The sequence below is a fragment of the Motacilla alba genome, chromosome 8, assembly GCF_015832195.1.
Source record: "Motacilla alba alba isolate MOTALB_02 chromosome 8, Motacilla_alba_V1.0_pri, whole genome shotgun sequence".
Taxonomy (NCBI): Eukaryota; Metazoa; Chordata; class Aves; order Passeriformes; family Motacillidae; genus Motacilla; species Motacilla alba.
Window position 1 is genome coordinate 9,984,188 of NC_052023.1, and position 18,672 is coordinate 10,002,859.

General features: G+C 46.4%; 1 protein-coding gene across 3 annotated transcripts in view; it reads left to right on the forward strand.

Moving 5' to 3' along the window:
* Positions 1-15,729: 15,729 nt before the first annotated feature.
* Positions 15,730-18,672, forward strand: part of ERI3 (ERI1 exoribonuclease family member 3) — a 129,706-nt gene continuing 126,763 nt past the window's right edge. For 2 of the 3 annotated variants that reach the window (XM_038145157.1, XM_038145158.1), the window contains exon 1: positions 15,730-15,791. The gene's annotated coding sequence lies outside the window, so the exon portion shown is untranslated. The other variant, XM_038145156.1, reaches the window with a different exon arrangement.

Genomic DNA, 18,672 nt, shown 5'->3' on the forward strand with positions numbered 1-18,672 from the left:
GGAGGACAGGAGCTTGGAGGCTCTGCAGTTAGCCATGTCTCACTCTGATGCTATTAGCAAGGACATCTGAGATGAAGATTGACCTATGAGTTTGGGAGCATTATTCTGGTCTTAGCAGCTGATCTGGGCTTTACTCTAGTGGTTGGTGTAAGGATTGTCCCAGAGCTCGGGAGAGCTAATATCGGATCTCTTCATCTTCTGAGCCATCTGTGGCTGCCCTGTGCCAGAGCCCTCTCTCTTCACAGGAAGACACTGGCAGAGGCAGGGCTGAAATCATCCTATCTGCCAGAAAATTGAAATTTAGAGCTGGCACATCTCGGTGACTATTCTTCCTAGAATAAGAAAACAGTCCTTTTAATGACTTGTTGACTCATGTGACTAGGAGCAAGAAAATTTTCTTCAGCCTACAAAAATTTTTCAATGGCTGAGAGATAAACTAATTTTCTTCTTCTTGTTAATCATCATCATCATCATTGTCATTATCAGCATCACTATCATCACCATCACCCAGATCTCTTCAAAAGTCTGCTGACTAACACAGAAGAACCTCTTGGTTTTACTTTTCATAACATGCTGCAAGATGCCAGTATAATTTTAAACATTGCTCATCACCAAATCTATACAGCAGAACACAGACCACGCCTGGGATTTTGCAAACAAGTACTATGTATTCTTTATATATCATTGTCCTGTAGTATCATTTCCTAAACAACCTTCCCTTTGGAAAATTCCTTCTCCAAAAAAGAGGCTGCACACTGGATGGCAGATGTCAGACAAGTAACTGTATCAACTGTTTCAGGAAGACTGCTCTTATGTGAACATCAATCACATTATCATTTCTACAGCTGAAGCCTAACGCAGCTAGAGCCCTAAAAGAGGCACTTCTGGGACAGGGGCTCCTGAGAAAAGTTCTCTCCAAAACTCTGGTAGCCACAGTGTGTGATTTGAGCACATGCATGCAGCAACACCCTTTTCTATCAACTGTTAAAAAATTTGCTTACAGCTCTGGACACTTGTTTTCTGTACAAGCATCCACTCTTTTTTTCAGGGCTTTTTTTAATCCCTCTCTGAGCAATATCCTGTTGCTAGGAGTTCCACAGGCTAATGGTGTGGAAAAATATTTCCCTGTGAGAAGAGCTACACCTGTCCAACCCCCCTTCTGTGCACCATCCATCACGCTGACAGCATAGGTAACTTGCCCAGGATCATGTCAAAGCGTGAAATAGCTATAAAGGCAACGCATATGTGTTTGTCATTTTTATCATTAATGGGATCAAGCAAAACTAAGGCAGAGCTATTGAACTGTGCCACAGAAGCCAGGAGAAGCTGGAGCCATGTCCGACAGCAGTTCAGAGTGGTGGCTCCTGCTTTGGCCCACGGAAGGTGCACGGGGTGAGCAACACTTTGATCTTTTTATTTATTTGTGTTTGATGTGACTGTAATGCAGGAAAAACGCTGGGTTTGTTTTTGGGTCCCAACAAGCCTGGGCCAGGGGAGCACTACCTCCACAGCCTGGACCCGTGGCTCCAGGCTCCTCCCCAGTTCAGTGGGGAAGCCCAATTCAGCAGAGGATGGGAACATATACCCACCTCCCCTTTTAGCCAGGCAAGCAAACCTGAGCAGGACAGATCTAGTGAGCTTTTAAGGCAGCTCTCTGGTGTGATTAGTTAGAGCTTAACATGAGATAAAATCAATTGGAAACTTGTGTGAGTTAGGGCTGCTCTCATCAGTCAGAGTTTGCAGCAGCCAAGTGCAGCATGATTGTTATTAATATCTACTACAGATGTATAAGCTGAAATGGGGCTTTACAGTAAAAAGGAAGACAAGTTGCTCTTTCCCAAGAACATACAGATTGTGCATGTAATTCAGGGCCATGCTGACCACCCTGCACATCTGTAGTGGTGGGAACTGCCTGTTCTTAGGAGAAAATACACTGGTGTCTTATATGCCTGTGCATTTTCTCATGATCCTGCATAACACAGAAGGATGTTGTTTAGGAGTTTAAAGTGCTGAGTATTATGATGTTTGTGGACCATCCCAGGAGCTGCATTAAATGTGAGGCAGCCCACATACCATGGGTGACTTCAATTCTATGCTTTGTGCCTGCCTTCTTTCAAAGGAAAAATGCTTTCTGCCAATGCAGTAAGTAATTCTGTATAAGGCTGGACCTCAGCATCAGCTGTAGTGCTCACTACTGTGACTGCTGTGATAATTCCCATGCTGTCACATGAATGGGATTGCACCATAAACTCACACACCTTAGCCGTGCTGATGGCCAAGCCTACATAATGGCCCAATGCATTGGTGCTAATGATCCAGTGTTTATGGTGGCCCACAGCACTGTTGTCATGCCAACGAGATGGTATTCCTCTCTAGAAAAAAATAATAATAACCAAATAAATAAATACTTTCTCTAGATTGATCTGTCTGTTTAATAGGTGTTGGAGATTAAAGCTGAAGGGAATAAAATCCTGGCTGAAATACAAACCAGTCTCTGTTCAGATGAGAGCAGAGCAAAACATCTTTCTCCCTCTCCATCCCCTCTGCGCTGTGCAGAACACTCTGTGCAAAGCTTCCTCTCCAGTGAAGCAAACCCCTCCTGTGGCAGGATGGGGGAGCAGGAATTTCTGCCTAACCAGTCCCTCCCTGGGAATTTGAGTCAGGCTTGGGACTTCCACACTGATCCCCCCTATCCTGGTCCCATGGCAGTGTGGCCCCAGCAGGGACATGGCATGAAGAATGCCTATCCCTATGGGTGCCACGCTGTCCATGGGCACCCAACCTGCCTGACCTGCCTTGCACTCTGCCCCAGCACGTGTGGTGCCCCAGCAGAGAGTTCAGCTCTGAGGGGTGATGATGCTACAGACCCAACTGAGCATCGCTCCTCAGGATCATCCCTTCTCTTTCTGAGAGGCTGATGTGCTTCAGAGCCTCAGCTCTTCCTTAGATCAGTCACCAAACTTGGCTCCAGCACCCATTTTCACAATATCTTCTTCAAATTTTGGAATTTTTTTAAAATTTCATACAGAAATAAAATCCTGCTTCTGAATTCCAGGACTTGGTGCCTGGCTCTCACTATTCCCCTCCCAGGAAAGTACCCATCTTCCTCTGAGAAATATCTATCTTCTTTCTACCAGTCTTTCTCACAAGTCACTCCTCACATGCATTTCCTATTCTGTTTTCTTGCCCCTTTCTCGTCCTTTAATCCAGCTCACATTACTCTAGCAGTAAATTATTTAAAGCAGGCAAATACATGCAACAAGCCAGCTTTCTGTCAGACACGAGCCTGCTCAGAAACTGATACACTCAAAATGTCTTTATCTTGGCCCGGCTTTATCTTGAGCTAGCCTTTTCCACCATCCAGTTCAAATGCCTCATATCCCATCACACAGTCCCAGTGCCCTACAAATCATGGCCCTTCAGATTCCTGCCTCGATTGTTGGAGGAACATCTTATTGCTTCTGCAGTTTTCCTGCAGACTCAACCCCTCCATGGGATCAGTAAGGTAGAACTTACTGTAATTCAGAAAATTATTCAGGTAACAAGAATAGCTTGAATTTTAAGAGCAAATAACAACAATTAAACTCAGAAGAGGCATAAGCCCTTACAGCACAGGTTGGACCAGCAGCTGGCGTGAAGAGCAAACTGGCACAGGGAATGTCTTGTCCTGCTAGTGCAGTTTTCCCTTGCAAAGTTTCTTGCCTCTGGTACCAGGGGTAAGAAGACATGGATTAGGTGACTCTAGGTCTGGTACATCTCCACACTCCCTCATTTTTGACTCTAGTCAAAATTCAAAAATGTGATGGCAACACCCCAAACTGGGCATCTCACAGCTGAAAGCCTTCACCTGCACTCATCATGTCAGCCACTTTCCTTTGTCAGCAGTGAGACAGTGAGCTGCTTAAGGCAAATGCCCAGATTCCCAGGTGCCTGCAATGCATCATGTACATCCAGTCAGGCTGCACGTAGTAATTTCTCCCTGTTGCATGTGAAATATGTGAAAGGTCACTTCATCCAGTCCTGTGTTCTAGGCTGGTTTTCAGGAGACTCCTTTGCATCCACCCTTCTAGCAGTTCATCAAGCCACCCATGCACAGCACTGCTCTCCCTCCACAGGCTGTGACAGTGAGAGACAGCGGTAAGGTTTGACCAAGAGGTGTTAAACAGAACTGACAATTTGTGTGCTCTTGTAGGAAATCCTGAACTTCAGTAGCATCTAGGTCTTTCTCCCAGTTATGTTCTTGAAGCTGTCATGTTTGAATTGTCCTAGAGATGTTCAGTGTCTCTCTCTTATGTCTTCAGAGTGTGTGGGTAGTTGACCCTGTTGAGTAATGTCATCCCATTAGACAGAAACACATGTTCATTGAGATAAGGATGAGCTGTCTCCCATAAGGTTTGGAATCAGATATCAGTTGGTCTTTCTGCTACACATCCAGCTGGCATGATTCCCCCCTCCACTGAAATCCTGCAGGGATATATTTCAGTGGGCTAATTATAAATTCCTTCTGTCTTGCAATAGCTGGATACAGCATGCCTGGTGGCATGAAGCTCCCCTCCTTCATTCGTGTTGTGCACCTCTCTTGCTGCAGGCAAAAGTAATTTCCCCAGCCTGGAAATGTGATTTAATTTGACCTTGTTCACACAGGTTCTGCATCTTTTACATTCCCACCCCCAATGATAAAACAGGATCAGAGGAAATTGCAGTGATTCACAGTGATGCTCTGCCTCAGCCTCCAATTCTTCTTGTTTCTTCCTCTCACTGCCATCTCTGCTCTGCCTACCCAGTACAGCTACAGGGTACTTGTGACTGTAGGTGGAGGATGTAAGAAAGATGTAAAGATGTAAAACCACACGCTTGTGTCATATCTCCTCTCCCAGGAGAGGCAAATTGCGTGTCCTTCCTTATGAGAACTTCAGGAGTGAAAGGAAAAGAAATGGAGAGCCAGAGTGAAGAGGGAATATTAGCAGAAACAAGGGGAGTGCTCTAGCACTCTGTTTGTCAACTGTTTCTGTAGCAGATCCTTAATTGCAGTCCCTGCCTGCCTTGATCCACTCCTTCAGCCTCCCTCTGCCTGCCCCAAGGCTGCTGTGCTAAACTGCACAGTTCTACTGTCCAGTGGTCACTGCCCGCAGTCTCCCCACTTACTCTTCCTTGAGATGGTAAGAATAAATGGTCCAACTTAAATACCTCAGCACTGGACTCCTAGTGGTCCTCTTTAGAGGAACATCTGTGGAAATTCTTGTGCTTCCCCTAGTTCAGAATTCCCCCGGCTGTTTGTGGGATTCTGTCTCCCTTGTCTGGTATTTGATGCTCAGCAGTGAGGTGTAATGGTGAACTCTAGAAGACAGTCTCTCTAGCTGTGCCAAAGTGTTAATAATACACTTGCTACTTTGCAGATTCCCAAAGCATACAAGATGGTTGGAGAGGCACCTTCTGGCTGTGCAGTGACTGCCTCCACCAGTAAACTTGGGGACAGCAAGCCTTTTTACACCAGCCCACAGAAGCTGTAAGCCATGACAAGAAACTGGCTATCCAAAGCAATAAGTTGCTGAGCATTAGGGAAGCATGCTTACAGGATTTTCCAGTAGTAGGGATGGCATCAATTGTCAGCAAAGCAGACAATCTGGCTGCATGTGTCATTCAGACTTGTTAATGCTCACCTGCTGGCTTTCCCTTTTGTGCTGAACTGTTACCAGAGCCCTGGGAAACCTGCTGGGTCCAGTGCCAAATCGTGTGGATCCTTTCCCTCCAAAATGCAGATTTTTGTCTCGTTTCGGGTGTGTAGGACTGCTATTCTCACAGGAAGATTCTGACAGGGATGACAAATGTTTGAGATCCCTTAAGAGATCAGGGCTATATTTAATATTGCAATAGCTTTATCTAGAGAAGCTCAAACTTGCTCTTTCTGTTTATACCTCACTTCAGCAATTCACATCAAATGGAATATGGTCTAAACAGGTAATGTCTAGCCCTAGGTTGTATTGGGGTATCTTGTGCCAGACAAGAAGGACCACAAGTGGTCTCTTAAACTGCTGGCAGCTGCAAGTATTGAATACTGAGCTTTTGCACTAAGAAGAGACTGGGAAGGGGCAGGATGGAGGAGAAGGAGAGTATGTCCTCTCATCAGCACTCTGTGAAGCTGGGAAACAGCTGCCAGAGCTGGACACCCCAGTGGATAAAGGACAAAGCACTTGCATGTTTTGCACCCAATTGGTACAGACTGATAAAGAGTAGGAGGATTTTGACCTGGAGTGAGTTCCTCCAGGGTGCAGACTTAGAGGCCCAATGGTTCAATTCTGAGCATGTGGTGAGTTGTCTGCATGTTGACAGGCTGATCAGTGAATCAGTCCAGGGGATGGAGCAGTTTTATTGCTCCCCATCATCTCTGTCAACCAAAGCAAGATGCCTTGTTCCCTGGAGCCACCAAAATGATGGCATGTGCCTCTCACATGAAGAAAAAGGTCCGCACAGAGCAGCCTGGTCTAAAAACCCACAGCCTGACTTTAAGAAGTGGCAGTAGGTGCTCATTCCCAGTGAACTGGATGTTTGCAGGGCACTGGATGTTTGCCTAGTGCAAGACTCAGTGAGATCCAAGCACTGCCCACTGCTGAGTAATGTTGTTGTGAGTAAGAGACTCATATAAGCCATCCATGGTTTCTATTCATTTTCTGCCACCCCCCCAGGCAGCTTGTGTGAGGCTGAGCAAGTCACTTGCTCTCTTTGGCTGCAACTAAACTTATCTTCATTATTGCACATTTTGGCTCACTTTCATCCTCTTCTATTGTGAGGAGTTTGCCTCCAACCCTGATCTTCAAGCAGGGATGAGCATGCTGATGCTCCCTCCATCCTCTCACAGTCTCGTGTCTATTTAAACTGTAATGTTTTAGGAGCAGGGACATTAACCCTCATCTGGATTAGCATTGCTCTAATGTAAATAATATTAGTTACATTATAGATGTTTCTGTAATTAGAGTTCCTGTTTCTATAGGCATTTAAACACCCCGTCTCCTCATTTGACAGTTATGTTATTTGATTTGTGTTCTCCTGATGTGGAGATCAGTACAGAAACCCTTTTATCTCTTCTGATGAGCAAGTTTGGACTATGATTGGATTTGATTTTTTTAGAACCGTGTGTAGGGAGGAGCCCACAGATACCAGGTATGATGTGTGCAAGGTGGGATACAGCCACGGAATTTAAATGGAGGTTAAATAACATGGCAAGAAGCAGGGCTTTAATCAGTAGGGTTTTTTCAAGGAACATGAGGTAAGGACAAACCTTTCCAAAAGGAGGGGGGAAAAAAGAGCTGGCCTAGTTGGCAAGCCCTTGGAAAAATTGGCCTCCCTGTCTCAATTTGCCTGCATTTTAAGTGAGACACAACAGTATTTGCTGGTACTCTGAGGGAAGCCCACTCATGAAAAGGTTTACCAGAGATGATTTTATCAGAGATGCTTGCCTCAGCAGATGGCTGTATGCTTTAAATTTAAACAGAGAGACATAAATAGTAGAAAAGAAAAGAGGGTAATAAGAAAAATATTAAACTGCCCAGTGCAAATCCTTGGGGAACTTCTATTGCAATAACTGACCTCCCATATAGCACCATTTATTTCATTCGCTGGCAGCTTTATAGGTGCTTGTACAGCTACAGACGAACACCAATTTGCCAGTGCAGTTTGTTTTGATAACTGTTGTTTTCAATAAATCTATATTAAAATCAAAGGGAAAATTAAATAGACTGAAGTCGGTGGCACTAGAGATAAGGTAGCACATTACTACACTGGCCTCTTCCGCTGGAGGAGCTTTCCCAACCATCCAGTGTGGGTCACAGGTGTGATAGATTTCAGTGGTCTCAGCTGTGCTTTCTGATGGCAGCCAATGCGAGTGAGAATTCTGGTGGGGGAAAGGAATTTTGATATTTCCAAGGTCAGTTACGTTCAGGGCTGTAACAAAGGAGGAGGCTGGGGGAGGATGCACCACTCACTTTCACAGGCTCTTTCTCTTGGCTTTCAAAGGACAATTGCAAGCACACAGGTCAAGGTCTCCAGCCTTTGAACTCTATGCTGTGTCTCCCAGGACCCCTTAGGTGTTCCCACTCCTGTGTGACAATCCACACAGCTGGTACCTGTGGACCGAAAGCAGCAGGAGAAGCAGGATCTCTGAATGGTCCCCTGGGAAGTGGGATGTCTGCATCTCAGGTTTTTCTGGACATGGCATGTCCTTCTCCTCTCTACCCCTCTCAGACTAGGAACCTCCTGCAGCATTAAGTCCTGATGGAAGAGAGGGAGGAGAGAAGAGAGAATAGAAATTCCAGGAGAGTGCCGAGAAGGAAGGAAAGAAGAAAGAAAGGAAGGAAGGAGTGAGCGAGGGGAAATGATGGGAGGAAGAGAGAGGCTGGAAAAGGAAAGAGGGTCTGCAAACACTGGAGACGTGACAAAGTCAAAGAGGCAGAAAGACAAAGAGGCAGAAAATAGAATAAACAGAGGGGGAGATGGTGGGGAAACTAAAGCAGTGTAGGCAGAAGGTATGTGAGAGCAAGGGTCTGACTCCCAGAGCAGGCAGCAACCCTCTACTCCCCCCCCGGTGAATTCAGCTGTCCATTGGAGGTGTGGGTTTCTGGAGATAAAGGTGAGACATAAGTTTGGTGAAAGGAGCTGCTTTGGTCAGGAGTTTAGGAACTACTTCAAAGACACAGCTCTGGACACTTGGAGCAGCAGGGGGTAGAGCTATCCAAGTAATTATTTAGTTTCAATGGGGCAGTTTAGAGGAATGTTGAATCCATAGCAGTGGAAGTTTTCCATAGCACAAAGCATCACAACTGAGCTCAAATAAATAATAAACCTAAGAGACTTCATGGTAGAGTAAGTAAACTTTTTTTCTAGTTCCCAGTTACTCAAATCAGTGGTTTTTGGTAGAAAATTTGTCTTTTTTTTTTGACCAGAAAACACTGATTGGAGTAACTGGGAATATTTATTAAAGTGTATCAACATTATCCAAGCTTTTGCTGAGAAATTATTAAAAATATTAATACGTGGGGGTTTCTTTTTTTTCCCTCCTCATCTCCTTCTGAGAGTATGATTTTATTCCTGTTCTACATTTATACCCAATTTGGTCCAAGCATTTGGCCTAAAACATGGGATCTCCTGAGCTGGTCTCCAAGTGCTCTCTGGGTAAAATATTTTTCATTTGTGAAGTTTTGCTTCCCTGCTCATAGCAAAAAAACAAACCACAAGTGATCACAGGTTTGTGCCAGGCCCTTTGCCTGCCAGCCATCAGACCAAGAGCTGGTTCAGGTTTTTCAGGAACAGTCATGTGCCCTGAGGTTGTTCACATTGTGCCAGGCACTCCTCCCCCTGCTCTAGTCTCTGATGTCCATCTTTTAAAGGCACATTTGAAAAATAATTGTTAAAAACCATTGTAGCCCCAGCTTAGGGCAGGGATCCTTGTTGTTCCTGATCTTCAGTTTCACAAAGACATTTAGCTGGTTTAATAGGAATCTTAAAAAAGGGTGGGGATTATGCCTGTCAATGTAATGTACAGTATGAGGAAAGGAAACAGGGTGGTGTAATGGATGGTTTGGGCTTCTAGAATGATGTAATAATAAAACAAAAGAAATGTCAAAGTGGTAAAGTGAAAAGAAATACACATTTTTATTTGGGAATATGTCATTAAACAACAACCAAAAAAAATCTGAGCACTAAACTGTTTGTCCCAACTTAGGTCAAAAATCATATTTTTTGAAACCTCAGAGTTTCCCAAGGGACACAAATTCCTCTGTTATTATTTTTGGCCAGCTGTCTTCCATATGACTGCCCGTGAAAAGTATTTTATCTCAAGTTAAAATCCCACACATAAAAATGTCTCTCTACCTTCCAGCAGGTGTGCTTGTCCTATGGGAAGATTTGCTTTATCAGCAATGTGTTCCTCCAGGAGAAATGCTTAATTTTAGATGTTTTTTCCATTTACACTTAGAGTTCAAGACACTTGAGGAGCAGCTCAGTATTGGGTGGCCTGAGCAGGCGTCAGAACCCTTCCCTTATACACTGCAACCCTATTAGCCAAAATACTGGCAAAGACATTTTGGTGAAGAGCTGTTGTTTTTTTTTAACATTGCATTAAAAATGTTTTAAATGTTTTAAAATTTCCCATTTCACTGCTGTTGATGCCCTTACTTTGAAATACAGCTTTCCCATGACAACATAGCTGTAAAACACATTCAACTTTTTCTCTTTTTTTCTTTTTTTTTTCTTTTTTCCTTTTTTTTTTTTTTTTTACGAGTTAGCAGTGGAGTTTTGCTATAGCTATTAAAATATAAAGAATAAACTGCACCCAACTGCACAATATTTTTTACCAGGGTTAAGCCTGAATTTCTTTGCGGATGGCATTGAAATATCAAGATTAAGTATACGGTGCGAGCATGAGGGTTTTACGGCATACAATAATGTAGAAAAGCTTGTGTTTCTTTAGCAAATTGACATCACTGTTTGCCCTCCTTTCTTTGTACTTCTTGGGTCTGATTTTTAGGAGCAAGAGTTGGAAAAGGCATGGTAGATGATTCAGTGCAGCTCCCTTGGACTGAAATCACGCTGGCACCAATGGGACATTTTACAGTGCTGTGAGTGGCTGGTTTCATGGTTCCCACCGCTCCTCTCGGAAGGCGATCCCACAGTTTAATGCATCATAGCCTCAGGAAATTTCTCCTGATGTTCAGCCTCTTTTCCTTTGGTCAAATAACTTGGGGAAATCCTTGGGGAAATCCTTTGCTGACGATGGGTCATTTTATTTTGTGTTTTGGTGCTGATGCCTTCCTGACACACGTAGTTTTTCTGCTCATCCCATGTACAAAATGGGAGTGAGGGGCAAAAGCTGTTTTCACTGGGACCCATGCAGAGGGCAAGAGCACTGATCTACAGCCCGGGAAACATGGTCGTTTACGTTTGCTTTGCATTTCTCTGCATCCTCTTGCACTTGTGGTTAAAGTGGCATTTTTTGGAGACAGGACCAGCCTGTCTGACTAGCTTTGTGTGCTCAGCCAATAGAAGGTCCAGCAGGGACCATTCTGACCATTCCAGCAAAGCACAGACTAGAAAAAGAAAATGCTCACATGCACCAAACCCCAGAAGTTTGCTCAAATCCAAGCAGATCTCCTATGGAGACATCCCATCCTGATGTGAGATGTCCAAGACTCCCTTGTCCTCTGTTAACAGAGCCCATAGTCAATAGCCACTTTCTGATGTCCTGCAATGTTTTTCCAATGCACTTTATTTCCTAGCCTGCCAAAGGCTGTCCCTCTCACCTCTGTTTTAACTGGAAAAGGATTTCCACCCTATGGCCCTGATTCTGGCTGAATTAATGGTTTTTGAACTGAATCAGCACATTTGAAGTTAAAACAGATCCCCACTGAGTCTGTACATTTTTATTACTGTGCAAGGAGTGCTTAGGAAAATAAAAGGAACGAGAAAGCCCTGAGAGTGGACCACCCTGTTGAGGGGGGAAATGTAGAAATCAAGTATGTTTATATGAGTGATATTTATAGGGTCAAGTGACATATATTGTACGAGGCCTTGGAGCCCAGCTCAGGAATACCACATACCAGTCTGGGCACTCATGCTCAAGAAAATTTAATTGAAACTGAAGCAGGTGCAGAGGAGGTCTACTAAGATGGAGTGGGAAATGGAAAGATAAGATGCTAAGGAGACATGAGAAAAAATGGCTTGTTTAGGCCAGCAAAGTAAAGATGGCAAAAATGGCTGGGATCTGAGAGCTGCCTATGAATACACCAGGAGAGGGAAAGAAACCAACAAGCTACATCAAAGGATAATTTTTCCAGAATAAATTAAACTAGCTATAATTACATTTTATCTGGGAATTAGGGGTTTTTCCATCTACCAGGTAGAGAAAAGCTGAAGAAGCCTTCTACTTGGGTTAGCATGGGAAAGTAAAATAACATATTTGAAGGTGGAGGTTGATACATTGGGATGTTGGAGAGGAAATTATATTACAAGATGGAGGAGAATGGCTCAGCATCCCTGGGACTTCTTTCCTGACCAATACCCCTACCTGTGGATTGCTTTTATCATCTGAAACACTCTTTTGCCTTTTCTTTGCTGAGGACATCGGCACCTTTAAAATCTCCTGTCATTGTCATCCAAGAGCCCGGTGCTGCATCTGCAAAGCTCTGAGCCCCACACAACTGCTGTTGCTCCCAAATTCATCAAGGGGGTCACTGTCAGACAATGAGACACGCTTGCTCCCACGGGGTTTGAATGAGCTGCTTTCTTTCAAAACACCCTTTAATTGACAGCTTGAAATAGCTTTCCATGATGACAGGCTGTCATTAATATCATTCACCAGAATGACACCCCAGTGATAGTGTCTCTGTTTGGAGGGAAGGGGAGAGAGAAATCCTCTGCAAACAAATGTTTCAACAATACATGAACTGAGCTGTGGTTTCAAGAATGACAACATGAATATAAAAATGTACATTGTGAATATTAGTATTCCCTTAAATATGTACTCACGTTGGTTAATGAGTCCCACCGGTGGCGTTAGTAACTGAAGGATTTGGGTTGGCACGTTATTAACTTGTTAAGTAGAAAACAGTGATACAAAACTACTTGTCATGTGTATTATAAGACATTTAAAAGTTTCACTCAGCACAGCTGAACGGTATTAACAGAGTTGCCTTTAAAATGATCTGATGTTTCTTTGTGCCATAATAATGTAAAATCCCATTGCTTTAAAAGGAGCTGTGCTCCACGGACCCCTGGGAGGGAGGCACTGGGAGAAGGGCTGGGGAATGTCCCTCCTTCTCTGTGCTGACCCAGCAGCAGGCAGAGAGAGGCCTGATAGTTGATCTTGGGTTAGGATAAGCTCAGCCCTGTCTTCACACAGAGGATCCCTTGCAGCTGCCACTGGGGCCGGGGGGGTTTATTCTGTGTTTTCTGCCTTACCCTGCCCCACTGGTTTGCTGCTTTCTAATCAAGCTCTGTCCATCCATCAGCCCAGTGGTGGCTTAACATCTGTGCTGAATGAAATGATGAAATTAATGAAAAAGAGACTGTTGGGGTTTTACAACAAATAAAACTTCAGGTAACTGTAGATCAAGTTGCTGCATCTGCTGGCAGCAGCAGAAGGATCCAGCCACAGGAGAGAAGGGCACAGCTGGAATCTGAGCTGATTTCCACCCAAGGTTTGAAGATAGTCTTTCACGTAAATCAGGACAGAGCAATGACTGCCCCAGCATGGACCCTATTTCCTATGGGCTTCTTCTAGCCATCTCAAAATCTGTAAAGTAGGGCAAGCAATTAAGACACCAGAGTGACTCCCGAGACACACTCACTTGCTCTCAGATGGAGCTGGACCTGAGGCAATGGGGTCACAGGACTGTCTGGGCTGTGCTACCTGGAGTAAATAAGGTGGCCCTAATGAGCAACTATCAGCCCTTTTGACCACTGTTCCCCACCTGCATGACCCAGTTTGCCAGCATTCCTTGCCTAGAGCCCCATGGCAATTGACTGCCTTTACTGGCACAGTCCCTTGGGGAGCAGAGCTGTTCCCAGTCAGGATGCTACAGGGGCCACGTGCATTGAAGGGCACGCCACAGGATATCTATTGATCACCCTCATTTATTTTTCCAGAAGCCTGGAGTGAGCCAGATTAATCTGTAGGTGACATTTTCAGTGGCCTGCGGTGTTCATTTGAGGCATAAGACAGGCTCAGGCATGAACAATACAGAAACAGTGACAATATTTCATAAAACATGGCTCTCTTTGAACTGGTTTGGGTGCTGATAGTTGTGCCAGAAAAAAAAGGCCCTCTGAAAGTGCAGTTGCTGAAGGAAATCTCATTGCTGTCCTGCAGTCTTTGGTGGACAACGTGTATGGGTTTCACAAGGGTCACAGAGGCTGGCAGAAGCCAAGGTGTGGCCCTGCTTACTGCAGACAACTCAGCTGGGAAAAGGGGTTTTCCCCAAAGAGCTGGGCTGGAGGAAATCCGCCTGCTGTACTGCCTGGCAAAGCTGGGAAACAGCACAAGGCTTGGCCAGTGAAAAAAGGGTATGCACACTTCTATGAGCCATTCATCGTTTGTCTAGACCAAGGAATTACGTTTTACTGCAAGATGCAGAGGTCAGCAGAGGAAAGGCCTCTTCTCTTTCATCCTCTTAGAAACACAGGCAGGCTGTGAGCCCTAAATTTCAAGCTTTGGGACTGCAGTGTAATTTCAGCAAGGTTCCATCCCTGCTAAGGGAGGGCCAGGGACAGATTGCTGAAGGAATCACAGTGCAAAGGCCTTCAATTCACCCTCCTGGGCTCCTGGCAAACCATACATCAGTCACCAATGACTTGACAAATCACAGGAATACAGCTAAGCTTAGAAGTAAAATTTCACATTATCCTTGCTTATGTGGGTGGGAAGCTGAGAGATGCCAAATCTAAGAGGGCTTAAAGGAACTCTTACTATTATTAAATGGTTTGCTGTTGGTATTTTTATAGTTCTGACATGATACTTTCATGGTTCAGGCCTCTCAAGTTCAAGGCTGCACACAAACAGAGGAAAGGATAAATCCAGCCTGAAGAGCCAGCAACTCACTTAAAGGCAGGAGAACCAGGCAGATTCAGTCAGGCAGCCAGCCCACCTTGCGTGGAGTATCAGTCAGTGATCTCTGCACTCTGGTACTTACCTTTGTCCAGTATTCTGAGACATGGAGCCAGAGAAAGGCTTAGGGAATGATTTGAGGAGGAGAGCATGACAGGTAGGATTGCTCCTGCCTGCAGGCTAAGGAAGGGTGAGGCGGCCTCTAGAATCCCTCACAGTCCTATTTGCATGAGTCAGTGCTCTGAGTTTGTTCATCACACACATGAGGAGTATCAGGGGTGGGCAAAGGAGCTGCTGGCTTGAAGTGTGGAGGTGTGAGTGAATGTGAGAAGCGGGGAAGGAAGCAATGAATAGCAGGGAATGGCCCCAGCTAGAACACTTGTCATTGCAGCTGAGATTCCAAGCGCTATGGATGCATCAGTAGGCTAAAGATTAGGTATCACTGCAGGTAAGTTCAGAGAATCACAGAATTGTTAGGGCTGGAAGGGATCTCTGGAGCTCATCCAGTCCAATCCCCTTGCCAAGGCAGGGCCACCAGGGCAGGTGACAAAGGAACGCTTCCCGGTGGGTCTGGAATGTCTGCAGGGAGGGACAGTGCATGGCCTCCCCGGGCAGCCCGTGCCGTGTTCCTCGCAGCCCTGGCCGCTGCTCCCTGCCCAGCTGGCAGGCACGGGGCTCAGAACCCCTGCAGAGTGTGACAGCCAGTGAGATGTGACACCTGCTGGCTCAGGGTGCCAGCCGTGTGAGTGGGGAGGAGGTGCCACAGCTCGGGGGAGTCAGGCAGGGACCAGGCACGGCTCAGACACGGGGTTCGGCTGCGAGAGAGGAGCCAACACAGAAGCCGGAGGCATCAGGAGTTGGGGGAGGTGTCCTGGCGACACGGGGGGATGGCCCTTGAGGACACAAGGCGGGTAAGTGCTGGCCCCGGGGCAGACGAGGTCGGCGGGGAGAGGATGAGATTCCGCGGGGCGCGGGGGTGGCAACCGGGGACCCGGCGCGGCGTCGAGGCGCGGCCACGCGGCGGGGCCGGCCGGAGAGAACTACGACCCCCAGCGTGCCCCGCGCGGCGGCGCGAGGCACGCGCGTGCGCGAGGGGGCGCGGCGGGTGCGAAGCCCCGCCCCCGGCGGCGGCGGGCGGCGCTGCGGTTGGGCGGCGGCGCTGCCGCTCAGCGCGGGGTCGGGGGTCAGAGTGCGGGCGGTGAGTGGCGGTGCCGGGCACTCGTGGTGCGGAGTGCGGGGCGCGGGGCCCGGCCGGGCCGGGGCGGCTCCGCCGCGGGGGTGGTGCGGGAGGCGGGCGGCGGCTCGGCCCGGACCTGCGGGGCCTGGCCGGCGCGGGGGGCTCCGCAGGCCTGGCGGAGACGCGGGGCCGCCGTGGCCCGGGGCGGGGGGTGAAGGCCCGGCGCGGCGCGGCCCGGCCCCCCGCGGCGGCGGGGCTCGAACCGGGGGCGTGGGGCTGCGGGCCCGGGCGGGGCGGGGGTGCCGGTGCCGGTGCGGACCGGGGTCGGCCCCGGCCCGAGGGGAGGGCGCGGGGTGGCGGCGCCTCGTCCGCTCGACGCCCGGGTTGCCGGGCCCGGCGCGGCCCGGAGGGGAGGTCTTGAGGCTGCCTGTGGCAGGAGCCCCCCAGATCCCAGCTGGAGCGGGATCAATGGCTTTCAGGGCTCGAGGAAGGGAAAACAGCCCGTCTGCCCAGGGGCTGGGCACGGGCTGAGCTGGAGGCAGCAGCAGCAAGGATTTTTTTAATGTTTTGGGATGTGGAGGTTCATAGGTGGAGGTAATGAGGGAGTAGGAGGTTTGTTTTGGTTTGGTTTTTTCCTGTATTTTTTACCCTGTGAGATTGAACAGTTCACCTGTCTCAGATCTGGAGAGTGAAGTAAACTTGAGAAAGCTTAGGAGTACAGTCTGTTTACTTGTTTCCTGAGTGGCAGTAGGAATTTCTTCTCCTTTTCTTTTCTTGCTGCTATGCTGTTACAGGTGTTTCTTCCGAACTGAGATGTATGAAGAGGTGTTGTCATTTACTGCTTATGTTCTGTCTTTTACAAGTCTTGTGTCTGGTGGATTTACGTGGTCATTGCAGGCCTGTTTGCTAATAAGTGTGACATTTGTTTTGCTACCTCTTTACTTACCTAGTTTCTTTATTGAGCTTTTGGTTCCAGAGATGGTAGATTGGCAGCTGCTGTTTAGTCTGAACGCTTGATATTCTTTCAGCTGTGATGCAAGGGGACCAGCAAGTTTTCTAATATGTTAATGCTTGCACTGTGTCTCAGGAAGGTTGAGTTATATGGGACTCCAGGAAGGTACATCTCCAAAGCACTTGTCCCATCAGATGCTGTTAACAGCTGTTTGAGGATTTTACCTGATTTCTTTCTAATGGAAACTTGAATAGATTTTGTCCTGTAGTGTCTTTTTGCAACATTGTAGCATCTCATATCACTTGATACTAAAATTGGCATCTGAAGTTTTATCCAAGAATGAATTATTCTGAAATTCAGTAGTATGTTAAAAGTCTAATTGTTTAGTCCCCACTGTGTAGGCTTGGGAAATTTTATTTCAGATGGTGTTTTTTACTTCAGATATTTTTGTTTCCATTTTGAAGCACTGAATTCTGCCCTTTGCAACTGAATTTTCACATTAATTTGCAGTGTGGACTAAATGTTTGTTTTGTTTCCAAGAGTGGCCCTGTGGCCCTTTTATGCATTCTTGTTCATCTCAAACTTTGGGTTGCTCTACATGAATAGTGTGTTTGGTTTGGGGTTTTTTTGTAAAGTTAGTGTGTCTAGACAGATTTGAGTGGTACCAAAATCCAAAAGAAGAAAGTGATTAAAGCCTTTTAAAAATGCCTATGTGCCTGATGCTAAATAAAGAAGACCTTGGATTGAATAAACACTGATAGGACCTAAAGTTTCTGTTCTGCACTTAAAAGATACTTCAGTTTGCTTTCTGTAGAGGGCCTGATTATAGCTGGTTTGGTGCTTATCTTGTTTTGATTCTGTTAACTTTGGTAGGCCTTGATTTGACTTTTTTTTTAACCCTCTTAAATTTTGGAGATAGAGTTCTGGAAGATCCTTAAATGCGTGAAGTATTTGCATTTTACCTGTCTCTGTGTCAGTCCTGTGGCCGCCTGCAGTGGGAGGCCCCAAGGCTGTAGAGTGCAGCTATGGTGACATCCAGGTGAGTGGTGCAGGACTGCCCGCTGTGCCCGGGCTCACAGGGGAGCGTGGAAGGCTGTAAGCAGCGGTGCTGTTGTCACAAACCTCTCTTGGATCTGAAGCAGGTATTTTTGCTAGAAATGGTCCTGCTGAGACTCCTGGTGTTTCACTGTAGCAGTGATGAGCTAACCTACCAGCATGGTGCCATGGCAAGAGGAGGAGTAAGGGAAGAACTGGACAAGTTGAGGCTGTCAAGACATAACCTAGAGCAGAGGTGCTGGCTGTGCTAGGGACCATTTGGACCATTTCCCTTCCATAGGAGAAGTGATCTCAGCTGGCCTGAGGCCAGCTGAAAAGTTATGTTATCCCTAGATGTGTTGCATAGGTAAAGATAATTCTCTTCCAACCAAAAAAAAAAAAATTCAGCTGTATTTGTTACAATCTTTTTTTTTTCCTGTGGTTGAATATTAGAGTCAACATCTTCCCTGGCAGATTTTCTGGGCTGAGACTGGGTTGTGTGGAAACCATGCCCCACTGTAGCTGCTACCCTGCTTGGAGCCTTTGCCAGTGTACCAAGACACAGCTTTGCCAGACTACTGGCTTTCTTTTAACACTTTTGGAGCTCATTTGTGAAGATCAAAAGTTACTGGTGTATTGAGCAATGCAAATCTTGTTTCCCGAATCCAGGCTAAGATTCATTTGGCACTCTCAGGTGTTAACCTTCATTTTTCAGATAACGAAGGTGTGCAGCTGTATAAGTGGTTTGAACAACTGGCATTCATGTGTATGAAAATGAAGTAATTATGTGTGCCAGATACCATTAAACAAAGGGTGGCCGACTATGTCTCCTTTCCACTAAATTAGGCCAATGTGCAATAGTAGCTTTTACTGACTAGATGTGTAGTAGCTGCAAATCTCTAGCTCCTGGCACTG